Source organism: Spodoptera frugiperda, chromosome 27, assembly GCF_023101765.2.
Source record: "Spodoptera frugiperda isolate SF20-4 chromosome 27, AGI-APGP_CSIRO_Sfru_2.0, whole genome shotgun sequence".
Lineage (NCBI taxonomy): Eukaryota > Metazoa > Arthropoda > Insecta > Lepidoptera > Noctuidae > Spodoptera > Spodoptera frugiperda.
This window is the reverse complement of record NC_064238.1, coordinates 12,483,454-12,496,309: the sequence shown is the minus strand read 5'-3', so window position 1 is coordinate 12,496,309 and position 12,856 is coordinate 12,483,454. Positions and strand designations below refer to the sequence as shown.

The 12,856-nt window shown below is 33.9% G+C and overlaps 1 protein-coding gene across 1 annotated transcript in view; it reads right to left on the bottom strand.

The window, feature by feature from the left end:
* The window catches only part of LOC118263719 (proton-coupled amino acid transporter-like protein pathetic), a 56,012-nt gene that overhangs the window by 27,704 nt on the left and 15,452 nt on the right, over window positions 1-12,856 (bottom strand). The gene's annotated exons all lie outside the window — the stretch shown is intronic.

Sequence of the window (12,856 nt, the reverse complement as noted above, 5' to 3'; positions counted from 1 at the left end):
GCTAGTAAATAATAATACCGGATTTGTCTACTTTCCTGTGTGATAAAAAGTATTCTATCACCCAAGCCAGCTCATACCCTGTCTGTATATCAAACATCAAAATCCATTCCGTACCAAATTTCATATCTTTAATGAAAGAAAAACTATTTCAATAATTCCTTATTTAGTTATTTATAGAAAAAATACTATTATCACCTGTAATTTTATTCATATTGAAGGAAATTGGTTTTACTATATTTCCTGTTTCCCGAAGCAACGTTTATTTTAGAAGCGAGTAGGTGGGTGAGGTTAGAGGAAATGTTAGCATAGCACTTATTATGTTTATTTAATGTTACCTCCTCCTATCAAAACATGACTTCATTACTTTTTAAGGGGATAAATGATTCAATCAAGCTTCAGAATCGCACCCGCGACACCAAACAAGTTATCCGTGGGTTGCTCTCTTTATCGACCTTTAGTCTTAACTTCTTGGTCTAATTTTTGGGCTATGTATGATCAGGTATATGCAAAACTACGTGTCATACTGTGGTCAACTGATCCGGAGCTGCGGACTACCTAGCGGGTTTACCGGGGCTCCGGCTCGAAGAGAAAGACTAGGACAGGGGTGGAATTTTGTCAGTAAGAGTGTGACACTCCCTCTTGGCTTGCCCAAGGTGAGAGAAGTCATTGGATGATTTTCCTCTCTTAAAAAAATACTGTTGTCAAACCATAATGGTTTTGGTCTGATAGCATTATTTATCAATGAAAAGAAGAAAGATCTAAAAACATCCATAACAGCAACATGAAATACTATAAACTTACTTAACACCTTCATCTTCAATTTGATTAATAATAATTCTACGACACTAAAATGAATCCATTAATTTAATACTTTGAAACTCGTTTCAAAGTTATTGTCTACAGCTGTCTTCAAAGGAAATTTAGAACAAAATTGGATGACAATCAGACTAATGTTGCTAAGCGGAAATCATTTACTGTCGATTTCAATAACAGATCTCAATCCTAAATTCTTTAGATTAAGATCGATTTTTGACATTAGTTCTAGTGAATTTCTGTGTAAAATGAAGATGGATCTAAAGATTTTGGACTAAAATCGGTAATTGAAATTGGCAGAAAGTTAGTAATTTATCAGTACCCTTAGTACGAGTTAGCTTTACGTTTAAAGTAAATAGCGTTTTGCGCTATAGAAGACTCCTTAGAAACATCAAATTACATTGATGACGTTATGTCCCCGAAAGGGTAGGCAGAGATGAACATTATAATATTAATAAATAGTACACACACACCTCAGTAATGTTTTGAGTTTGCATTTCAAATATACATTGGTATTTTAAAAAGAAAATCACTGACTATCGTAATTATACCATGATTATTTAACCCAGTCCGAAGCAATTGTTTTCGATACAAAAGTTACTAAGGAATAGTTTTAGTAATCGACTTCGCTTCGCCGCTCTGTACGCGGGTTGGTACCAAACTCAGACTTATCAACGTTAAAAAAATCATTATAATTATGTCTCTGAGTGCGGTAGTAAGTATGCATTAATATCTACGTGTCAATAATTTTAACAATTTCCTTTCAGCAACATTTTACTTAGGGTCTTTTACAATTTTTTAGTCTAAAATTCATCGTCAGGAATTAATCTGTTTATGATCACGATAAGTATAGTCTTCTCGCGTTAAGTAAACAAGGAAAATAAAATACAACCAAGGATAACAAAGTGGGTTCTATAATAAAAAGGGATCCGATATTATTTCCCTATGAGGTACAAGACCCTTAAATTGATTTGCTTTTATTTATTTACGATCTCTTATATTTTATTCTTCACAAAATGATACTTTATTTAAGGATATATTCAAAATGTCTTTATTCCTACGTGCTTGAGATTGTATACATACATATTTATCTATTTCTTTATCCCTTATTTATAGTTATCTTCGACGTGTGTAAATATAAATAGAATAAATCACAGGCTTGATATATTAAGAACTGGAACTCTTGATACCAATCTTGTGGATACAATTTCAATATTTTGGGAACAATGAGTAAAGTTCCCTAAGAAAAGAAGGATCTTCCGATCAGGCGAGGTGATCGTACTAGGCGTGCTTTCTGCCCAACTGTTGTCCGTTGGGATTTTCTATCCATGTTTATTTGCATGTCAACTTCATATGTGCGATGTAGGATTTATGACGTCATTTTCGTCGATCATCTATGTGTGACTTCTGTCATTTATCACTTGTCATTTGTCGCCAAAATCGTATGAAATCTCAATAATTATTCAATGTCAAAACTATACAAGCCCATTGGTAGCTGTTAAAATAACATTCAGAGTATAGAATATAAAACCAAATTCAATACCATTTAGTTTATACAATTGCAACTCAAGATTATTAATTTTCACAATATCAATGTTAATCGATCGGAATCGGATTCAAGAGTAGAACTCCTGATGTAGTTATTCCTTAAGCTCTAACATTCAAGTATTTACTTCCTAGAACCTAAACAAAACAAAACGAGTCCGATACACGTGTGAACAAAGTTGTTTAATAAAATGATTTATTAAGTGAATCCCGGCATTGCTAGAATACTGAGAAATCAATGCGGAATCATCGTGATCCTGACTTAATTGGAAGTCATTTATTGACGTCACTTCAGATGTTTACTAACAAAGACACAGTTAATACTGTTTCATAGAAATAACTTCGTGTTTCTTTGAAAATATAATATCATAAGGAACAAATTGGTCGGAAGCCACTAAACTCCAGTCAATAAACGGTAATTTCCGTTATTTCATGGTGGCCTTCAGAAAAAATGCTCAGCAATAATTTAGACTACAATCTTAGATTTTGCCTTTTTTACGGGAGAAAATCTTCAACACAACATTACATGGAACTTATAACACAAATGGTGAAAAGTGGGTGTACATTGTATAGCGGCATTACGTGTCGTAATGAGCACCTCTGCGTACCCCTTCGGGGATAAAAGGCGTCACGTTGTAAAATCATCAAATGACTTCTCCCGCCTTGAGCGAGGCAAGAGACTCCTACTTACTAAAAACTACCCCGCCCTACTTTTGTTTTTCGAGCCGAAGCCTCGGTATCCTGCTAGGCATTCCGCAGCTCTGGGTCGGAAACAGTACTAGTAACATTATTATAATGCGTATATAATCTGAGATTACTAACAAAAATATTATGAAACCAATAAAAACACAATGTAATTATTATAATATACATTGTGTTTTACATAATTTTACATAATTATGTATAGAAGTATAACTCCTATGTAATTCATTGTTACTATTGCAACAATTCATTCATCTCCTTTAATGGAATGCGTTGAGAATTTACTACTTATTGTTCGATGTAACAAAATAAAACACACATTACTGACGATTGGCTACATGTGTTGCAAACCGTGTTTAATACATTGTGTACATATTAACGCCTTATTGGTTGAGTGGCTACACAATACAAGCGAAGGTTTTAATATCCGGCCTTTTGATATATACTTAACTAGCGACCCGCCCCAGCCCTCGCATGGTTGCAATGGATATATATTATGCATGTATTATACATATCTTCCACTATATATTAAAAAACCGCATCAAAATCCGTTGCGTAGTTTGAAAGATTTAAGCATACAAAGGGACATAGGGAAAGAGAAAGCGACTTTGTTTTATACTATGTAGTGATTATCATTACAGTCAGGTTCAATCACTGATGGAAAATCATCCTAAGGCGTATACCCATACGCCTTAGGATGGTTTTCCACCAGAGATGTGCTATGCTACATTGCTGTGGATGCGTTTCGTTTCCACCAATCATATTCATTGCACTGGTGGAAACGGACTCAGGCTATGCTTTTTATATGGAACGAAGCGTGCTATGGATGGTTTCTCTGTTATCGATACATCGCATACTCGAGCTGTTTATCTTCCTCGCACACCTACTTTGCGTCGTCGCATCTTTATAGCACATCTTACTCGCACAGCTACATATCTTTGTATCCCTTTGCCATGTTGCTCCAGGTAACTTGTCTAAGGAAAGGACAAGAAGAGCGAATGATCTCATGATGGTAGCTGGAAAGCATTATACCTACATACTTAGGTACTGAACTATAAAACACTAGAATCTATAAAGTTCTAGTTATGAGACACTGTTGCCGTAACTTCCTAAAGCCGCTGTATCTCAAGTAAGCCAGGATCTATAGTAGAAGATAAAACTGTGAATATACTGAAATAATGAAGTCGCGTCGCGTCCCAGAGACAGGACAGAACTCCAGTTATTTCATTTCAATCCTTACATATAACATCTGCACGTGGGATTTTCACAAATAATACAGTTACGTCAACAATTTATTAATAAAATCAGCAAAAAAACAACATTGCATGGCTCCATTCATGAACAGCGCTCATTCATAAATTCAATCAAAATAAGGAAAATAATTGTATTTAGGGAAACCAGTTATTAGTTTAACGTAATAAAGTTTTGATATGAATGTTTAATGAAATATATTATTAAGAATATAACACACATAATATGTATCGTCCCAATCCCAGTAATTAAATTGTTATTTTTGAACTTTAAATCATATGTTGTATGATAATATATATTTGCGCTTGACCTTAATGCTGACTGCTACTGATTTGGTTCCCGGGTCGGACGAAGTGTTATTAAGCTATTTTTGAAAGGCTTGGAATTATGCCCGGTCTACGGTAGTAGACTGTGCCTCTATGCAGGACTAATGACATAATTGTAGCAGTGTGGGTGTTACCTTTACCTACCCCCAGGATATAAAAATACGTGATGCTATGTATAATATATTAAACGTGGGAAATAATACGCTTGAGGAAAACCTTTGTTTTATTCGTAATTGTGACCGCGCGTGTGAGCGCGTGTACCAAGTTAGTTGTCAAATGATCTTTAATTCATGTAATAAATAAACAACTGTAATACATAACAGTTTTTTTTTGTTTGAGTGATCGCAATCATGAATCCTGCTTCTCATTCATGAAGGTACGGGTTCGAAACCTAACAACGGTAAATAGGTATCAACGTTACTTTTCCGAGTTATACGAACCTAATTTCTAAGATTACTTAGATACCACTGACAAATGGTGAAGGAAAACATCATAAGGAAACCTGGGCTTATAATATTTAGTTATAAGTTCCAAATCGGCTACCCGCAATAAGCAACCGTGGTTTATATATAAGTTTGTTTGATTTTATTGTAACTTTCGTGAGACATACTAAATTAATTATTACCGTATGTTATCGGCTTACTCACGTAACGCTCATGAATATGAGCCTCTAGCATGGCTTGAAACTAGTCGAGTTCCTCGTCAAAACGTTACGTGAGAAAACCGATAACATAATAATTAAATTTGTTTGGATGTTTGTCCGTCAATCACGCTGAAACCACTGAACGGATTTCGACGAAATTTGGTATACAGACAGGGTATGAGCTGACTTGGGTAATAGGACACTTTTAATTTCCCAGTAACGAGGGGCGAAGCCGCTGGCAGGAGCTCGCTAATTAATATCATTAAGAACAGGAGATAGCATCGTTACATCGTTATTAAGTTGCATTCTGTGGATCACACTTTCTGCTATTAAATACCAGTTTTTCCGTTACTTTCCCGAACCTACTTTCTTGCAATTAACCGTTTATATGTGACATGCTAATTACGTTTATAAAAAGTCTGTGAATTACGACTTTTCGATAAAGTCTACATTATTGATACATACATAATAATGCAATCATGAAAATGCATGAAAAGACTGATTAATGTTGATAAAGAGAAAGAAGTATGTAAGATTCGTAGAAATTGGCGTTTCATAGTCTCTGCCTACCTCCATGGAAGGAATATCTCCTTTCTCTTGAGTCGTGGTTCTTTCTTACAGAAGGCCATGGAGTCATGAAAGTGTACCAATTTCATACCATTTAGCTCTATTTTTGCAGTATACACAGCATCTTAACACAGAATTTATGTCTTGGAAGTTATTGGTAGGGTGGTGTCATTTCATCGGTAAGGAGCACGTACTCAATGTTCATTTCTACACCATTTTTATCCAGTGGTAGGTCAGTTTGCAGTCAAATAAGTAAGTAATGTTATCACTAGTTTAAAATACAATCTACTGCCAAGATATAGGGTCCATTTCAGATTACATCCTATTACTACAACCTCGACAACACTTTGTACTAGATAGTGGCACTAAAGACCGGTACATTAATATTATGTATTACATAAACATTATATACAAGTACACGTGTTAGATTATCAACTGCAGTTAAGTATATAGCATAAATAAATGTATAATAGTGCATAATGGGAGGTAATGAGTGGTTACCTCACACTAAAGTCACTATTGTGTATTTAACTGTCAGTTTCCTTCAGTTTACCGCTGATTACGGTGCGCAGGAGTGGAAATGGAGGTTAGTTTCAAGGATCCTGTGGTGTACACTATGGCTTGTGACGATTGGACAGCCATTAAGGATAATGGTTGGTAGTCGTAATAATTTATTGTTAAGTGGAGCTATTTATGGCAATGATGGTGGTGTACAATGTTGTAACTTTGTGTGTCAATTAAATGCACTCTTTTTATACAAATGTTTGACAGAGTTTTAAAATATTTTTTGCAACTTTTTTTTTTTTAATAAACCTCGCGCCTCTCTAACATTTTCGCCTGTGTCGCGTATGCGTTTACGAACTACAATTTCACATGGGATAAAATACACATGACACCCAGTCCTGAAACAAATTTCGGATCACACAGAGTTGCTCCGTGCGAAAATTGAAATCCAATACATTTTGCGTGCAGTCATTATTTGAATCGCCAGATTCATTATAAAAGAGAATAAAATTTATAAATATTAGTAAACACAGAAAGAAGAAAAGAAAGAAGCGAAATTATTTTGAACACTACAATGAGTCAAAAATTTATTTTTGAAATGTAAGCTAAGGACGTCCACCTACAAGGTGGACAGACGAGCTGATTAAGGTCGCAGAGAGCGGCTGGATGCAGGTCGCTTCCAACCGGCCTATCTGGAAGTCATTGGAGGAGGCCTATGTTCAGCAGTTTATGTCTTGTAGCTGATATGATGATGTTGAAGTTAAGGAAATATGTTTATATTAGGAAGAACCAACTAATAAAACTGACTCATATAATACCTTCATCTTAAGGTTAAAAAACTAGCGAATGTTAAACAACAGTTTAAATAAATGCCATTTAGCACCCTAGTCATTTCTGATACAGTCATACAAAATTGTAGAATGACTCACATTTACCACGAAGGTCTTTAAAAAAAGTAACCTTCAGTTTGGTGTCATATCTACCAAGAATACATTAATGGATGTGATATTCAGCACTACTGACATGTATTACTTCCTTATCAAGGAAACTAAAAGTAATGTGAAGGATTTCGACGAATTTTTGAGGTCTATATACAGAAATAGATGTCAATAAGGTCGAAATTGGTTGTAATTTTAAAGCTTCGATTCCCGCATGGAACTACTTATTGCGTGATCCACAAACTGTTGTTCTGGGTCTAGATGTCATGTGTATGTGAAATTGTATGTTTGCAAACGCATTCACGACAAAGAAGAAAATTTTAGTGTGGGGGCAAAGTTTTTAAAAAGAAATAATTGTAGAAATAACTTATAACAATGTACTTAAACGTTATTAATTCAAAAATAATTTAAGTGAACTGTAAAGTATTTAGAATGCAATTTAAAAATATGATAGTTCCGGCTGTCTAGACTCCCAATTCTCAATGGCGTTCGAAGATATTAAAAACTAAAAAGAGAATAAACAACTAACAGGAAAACACAGAGAGAGCTTATTTAATAAACTTTAAAAATAATTTATCATTTAAGCCATTTATCAGATCCAGACCCGTGCGTGCTTAAAGAGCCATCAGACCACCACAGATGAAGCCCAATAGGGCAGATGCCTAATCCGGAGCTACAGTAATGTTTATAAATAATCTCCGAATACATTTATGTGGGTTCAATATTGATGTCAGGAACTTAGTAATTTTGCTTGTACTAGTAGCAACAAAAGTGCGAATCTCCGGATCTACTGGTCTGATTACAAAACATATTTTAGTCCGTTTATTGAGGAAGTTTATATGTCATAAATCATCAGGCTATGATCAAAAGAAGCCGAGCATAGCGAGTGAAACCACGCGCAAGTAGTTAGTAGAAAATATTGGTTAACGAAGTTGACTTTGTAGTTGAGCAATAGTTGCATTAAACTAAGTAATTATAGTATTACATTTATATAAGCACAGAGTAATCACTCAGTTAATATTCCTTTTCTCAACTTCATATAAATTCATTACATCTTTTGTCACGCATTGTACAGAGAACTACACATTAAACTCAACAACACCAGTATAAACTGACCTTCGAATGTGTAGAACGATCATACAAAGCGAGACCGTGATAAACTGGATTTGTATAGCTTTATTTGTACATTTAAACAATAATAGGTACTTGATAACGATTATTGAGGTAGATCATGGATTTCCACTGTTTGTCTATGTAATAGGTAAATAGCTGTGTTATTATATTTCATTATATTAGGGAAGTTTAGCTATAATGAGAATAATTTTGTAGGTTCTCTGATACACGTGTCGTTTGTATAAATAACACACTATATAAGTATCTATTGAATAGTGAATTGGTCTTTCTTCTTCATTTGCATCAGGGGTCCCCAACCTTTTTCTTTTCAAGGACCACTTTTATGATTCTTGTAAAAGTTGTCGAAAGTTATAATATAAACAAAATGTCTATTATATTTTTTTGAAGCTATTAAGCATAATTAATCGGCCAATATCGTCTAGTTATACCTATTCGGCAATGTCCGGCTCGCTCTTCTTATGGATATAAATAAATATAAGTACGTAAGGATGTTTACCTATAAAGAAACGTGATTGAAACACGTGAATAAATGTTCATACTGGTCTATTCCACAACAACGATTCTATGAAATTCTTTGCATAAATAAATAGATCAAATACATAAAATGGTCCTTATTTACTCCCTTCTCACATAGCTAATGGATTTTTTTTTTATTAGGCACGACGGTAAACTGGCCTACGTATCACTTGATGGTAAGCAATCGTCGCCGCCCATGGACACCTGAAACACCAGAGGCGTTACAAGTGCTTTGCCGGCCTTTTGGTAGTTATGATATTAAGGATTGTTGGGGAATTGGGGATTGGGAAGGGGGGAATTGGCCCTCCGGTAACCTCACTCACACAACGAAGACAACGCAAGTGTTGTCATTTGTCATTCGTGCCAAAGCACGGCTCCCACACTTAAATGTATATAATATATTCAATAAAAATTCCTTGCATAAATAAATAGATCAACTACATAAAACGGTCCTTATTTACTCCCTTCTCACATAGCTAATGCGACATTTTTCTACATAAGTATATCATTAACGTTGGGACAATGTGAGTTTTAAGTCACGTCAGCTTGTTTTACGAGGCTAATCTTGATCGATACTGTTTTATGATCAGTATGTGATCTATATTTTACGATGGGTTCAGCCTTGAAGCTATTATTAAATGGTTTGGTCAAAAAACATCACGCCATCATTCTTGGAAGATGTCGACAAAAACATTTTTAGTAACGACTTTCTGGTACCGTCTTTGTGTTAGTACGAGTAATGATTTAATACACACAGGTTTTTTGGCTTTGGCTTAAAAAATACTACATAATGAATAGCATTAATGCTATGTTAATGATTCAGCTGAAAATACTTTTGGTATGCCGTAACATTTCTGTTACTCAATTTTGTTATCTTACTTTAATATTATAAATGCGAATGGAGGTATGTGAGTTTGTGTGTTACTCAATCACGTCAAAATAGCTGAAGGGATCGGAATGAAATTTGAAACAGGGGTAGATTATAAACTGGAATAACACATAGGATATTTTTATCCCACGGAAAGCTAGTTTTGTTATAAAACCAAATAGCATTTAAACTAACGAATTTAAACAATCAATGTTCAATCCGGATTTGAAAAAGAGATCGTTGAAAAAGACAGCTAAATTACAATCATTATTATCACATTATCATAAACCGTAATTACATAATCCGATTGTGATGTAATAATAACTCTTTTCATTAAGACTTCTTAACACAATTACTAAGACAAAAAAGTCGCAATCAGAATCGTGTGAGTTTCAACCCTATGACGCCATGATAGAGCTCTAAAATGACGCTTTACAACAAAACGTGGTTTACTAATTAAATGTAATGTCTTCTTTTAAAAAGAATGATTCATTTATTTAAATCGTTTTTGAAATCGTGAATTCGTTTTAATGATTCGATAAATTCTTGTAGGATTGCTTGTTTCTATTTTTACTTTCTTTTGAATTGAATACTATAGTTTTTATTTAGTTTTTCTCTCCTGGGGTTTTCTTAATTAAATATTTGTCTGGAGTTTACGTGTTACGTTACGTGACTTATTTAAGACTTCTATTTTATATTATCCTCAATCGAAAAGAACATTATTTATTTAATTAATTACAGTGACAATAAAATACATTAATAAAATGTCTCTTTTCTTAAGAGTTTGTCTTAAAATACTTTTTTCGTTTACTTACTTTCAGGTTTTTCCGAGAAACGATTTAACTTGTGAACTTATTTTTAAATAATGTCAAACAAACTTTGTGGAAAACGAAACGTAACTTAACTTGTGCAACGAATTTAAATTTAGGTTTTGTAGATAAACTGAGCTTATATACCTAGATCTGTATTCACACTAGTAGTTAGGTACTACTTTTTAGATGTTTTGGAATTTTCGTTCGTATAAAATAGTGGGGAATTTTGCCTAAAAGAATGATATCACATATACGGCAAAGCAGCATTTTAGAGGTCCTTAAGTGCGTGTCTATAAATCCGGTTTCTGAGAAGGTTACGCATGTATACTTAATATTATATTCGTGTTTGTATTAAATTATGTTTTGTTATGAGATAATATTTACTCCATTGATATTTTCCTAAGTTTGTTAACATGTTCCTGATGCCACTTTATTTATTTATTAACCATACATAGGTAAATTTATTTGTGTATATTTCCCGTAAACGAAGATGTATAAGTAAGTTTTCCTTTTGAGGGGGAAAGTCATCCAATGACTTCCCCGCCTTGGGCGTGGTGAGAGGGAGTATCAGAATCGAACTGATTAAAATGCACCCAGTTCCTAATATTGCTTTTCAGTCAGATCAGTCAGTTCTAGTCCGGTATTTTGAACTTGTGTATAATATCCATCGTTGACTTGTGACTGACACTAGACTTAAGTGTCCACGTTTGCACCCTGCCTAAAGTGTTACTTTTACAACAAAAAATGCTTCACTTAGCTTTAGGGAGGTCTTAAAACTTTTATTTCCCTACAATAGACTTGAAAGTAGATAAAAGTATTGTAGAGGTTGACGGCAGCGTTATATTGCTTTATTTTGTAGTATACATATAATGTAGGTACCTAGGAATACGGTAGTGGGCAATTAGTTCAATTCGCTACTTTTATTTAAATATTTAAAAAGATACTGTTCTATGAAATTTGCATGAGATCACAATTTATGACGTCATCATATTTTTGCATCAAATAACATACCTGTTTTTTTAAAATTGAAAATATAAGTACTTACCTACCTATATCGTCAAATCGATGAATGAAGAAAATATCATCAGAAGAATCCACGAATCTTGTTTCAAGGTTTTTTTTAGGTACAAGCCATATATATGGCCATTTTGATGGTGACTATGAGATTATCAGTAAAATAAAACTGTTTTACTAACAACCCAGCATGTAATTGTCATCACCTGTGCCTACTCATCCCTTTACAGAATAACAAATGTGACATTTATGTAGTTACAATAAATGGCTACAGTAATTAATTAACTCTAAGATGTAGTTACATATTCCTTTAGCGTCCTCCATCTCATCAGCCGTGGTTTTCCTAGTTAATTAATAGTGTGAATTGTGTAACTCGTTTGTTGTGTTTCATCAAGAGGTAGACACTTAGAATGCTTTTCCACCAGAGATGTGCTATGTAGCAGTGTAGCTATGCTACGAAGATGTAATAGCTAAGTTGTTAAACTATGTGACCGTTGACACTGATACTGATACTAAACTATGTAGCTGTGCGAGTAAGATGCGCAGCTCAAGTATGCGATGGTATATGATGATGCTCAAATATATCGATAGTAGGGAAGCCATACATAGCATGCATCTTTCTATAATAAAATAAACATAGCTTAGCTGAGTCTGTTTCCACTAGTGCTATAATATGTGTCACATATTTTCTAATTATATAGTTACATAATTACCGACTATCTATATCTATTATCGTCCAATCAAATATATAAAAAAATTACGGTCTAAATAGATTTTTAATATGCATACCTTATCAACTACACTTTTCGCATCTACAATAAAATTGTCTATAATATACCTATGGTACAAGAGAAAATGTCAAATACCTAAGTAGTAACTTGTTCTAAAACACTTAAGTTTCTGACCTAGACTTGGAGCTAATTGATGAGTATTGACTCATACAAGGTTACTGGGCAATGGGACTTACCTTGTGGTAATAGCCAATAAAAGATAATAGTCATTTAAAAGACCTAATAACTATTTTGATTGCATATTATTTGTTTATTTCATAATAACACATTTTCATAAAACTGGAGAATTGGATAATATTTTATATGTATGTGTAGATATTATGTGCTAGTGCAACATCGTTTTGGCACCGACTTTTAACCTTTCAGTTCTTATAATAGTAATTTTTTGCTTTTAGTTTTTGTTTGTATGAAGTTATTGGTTTTTTGGTGTCA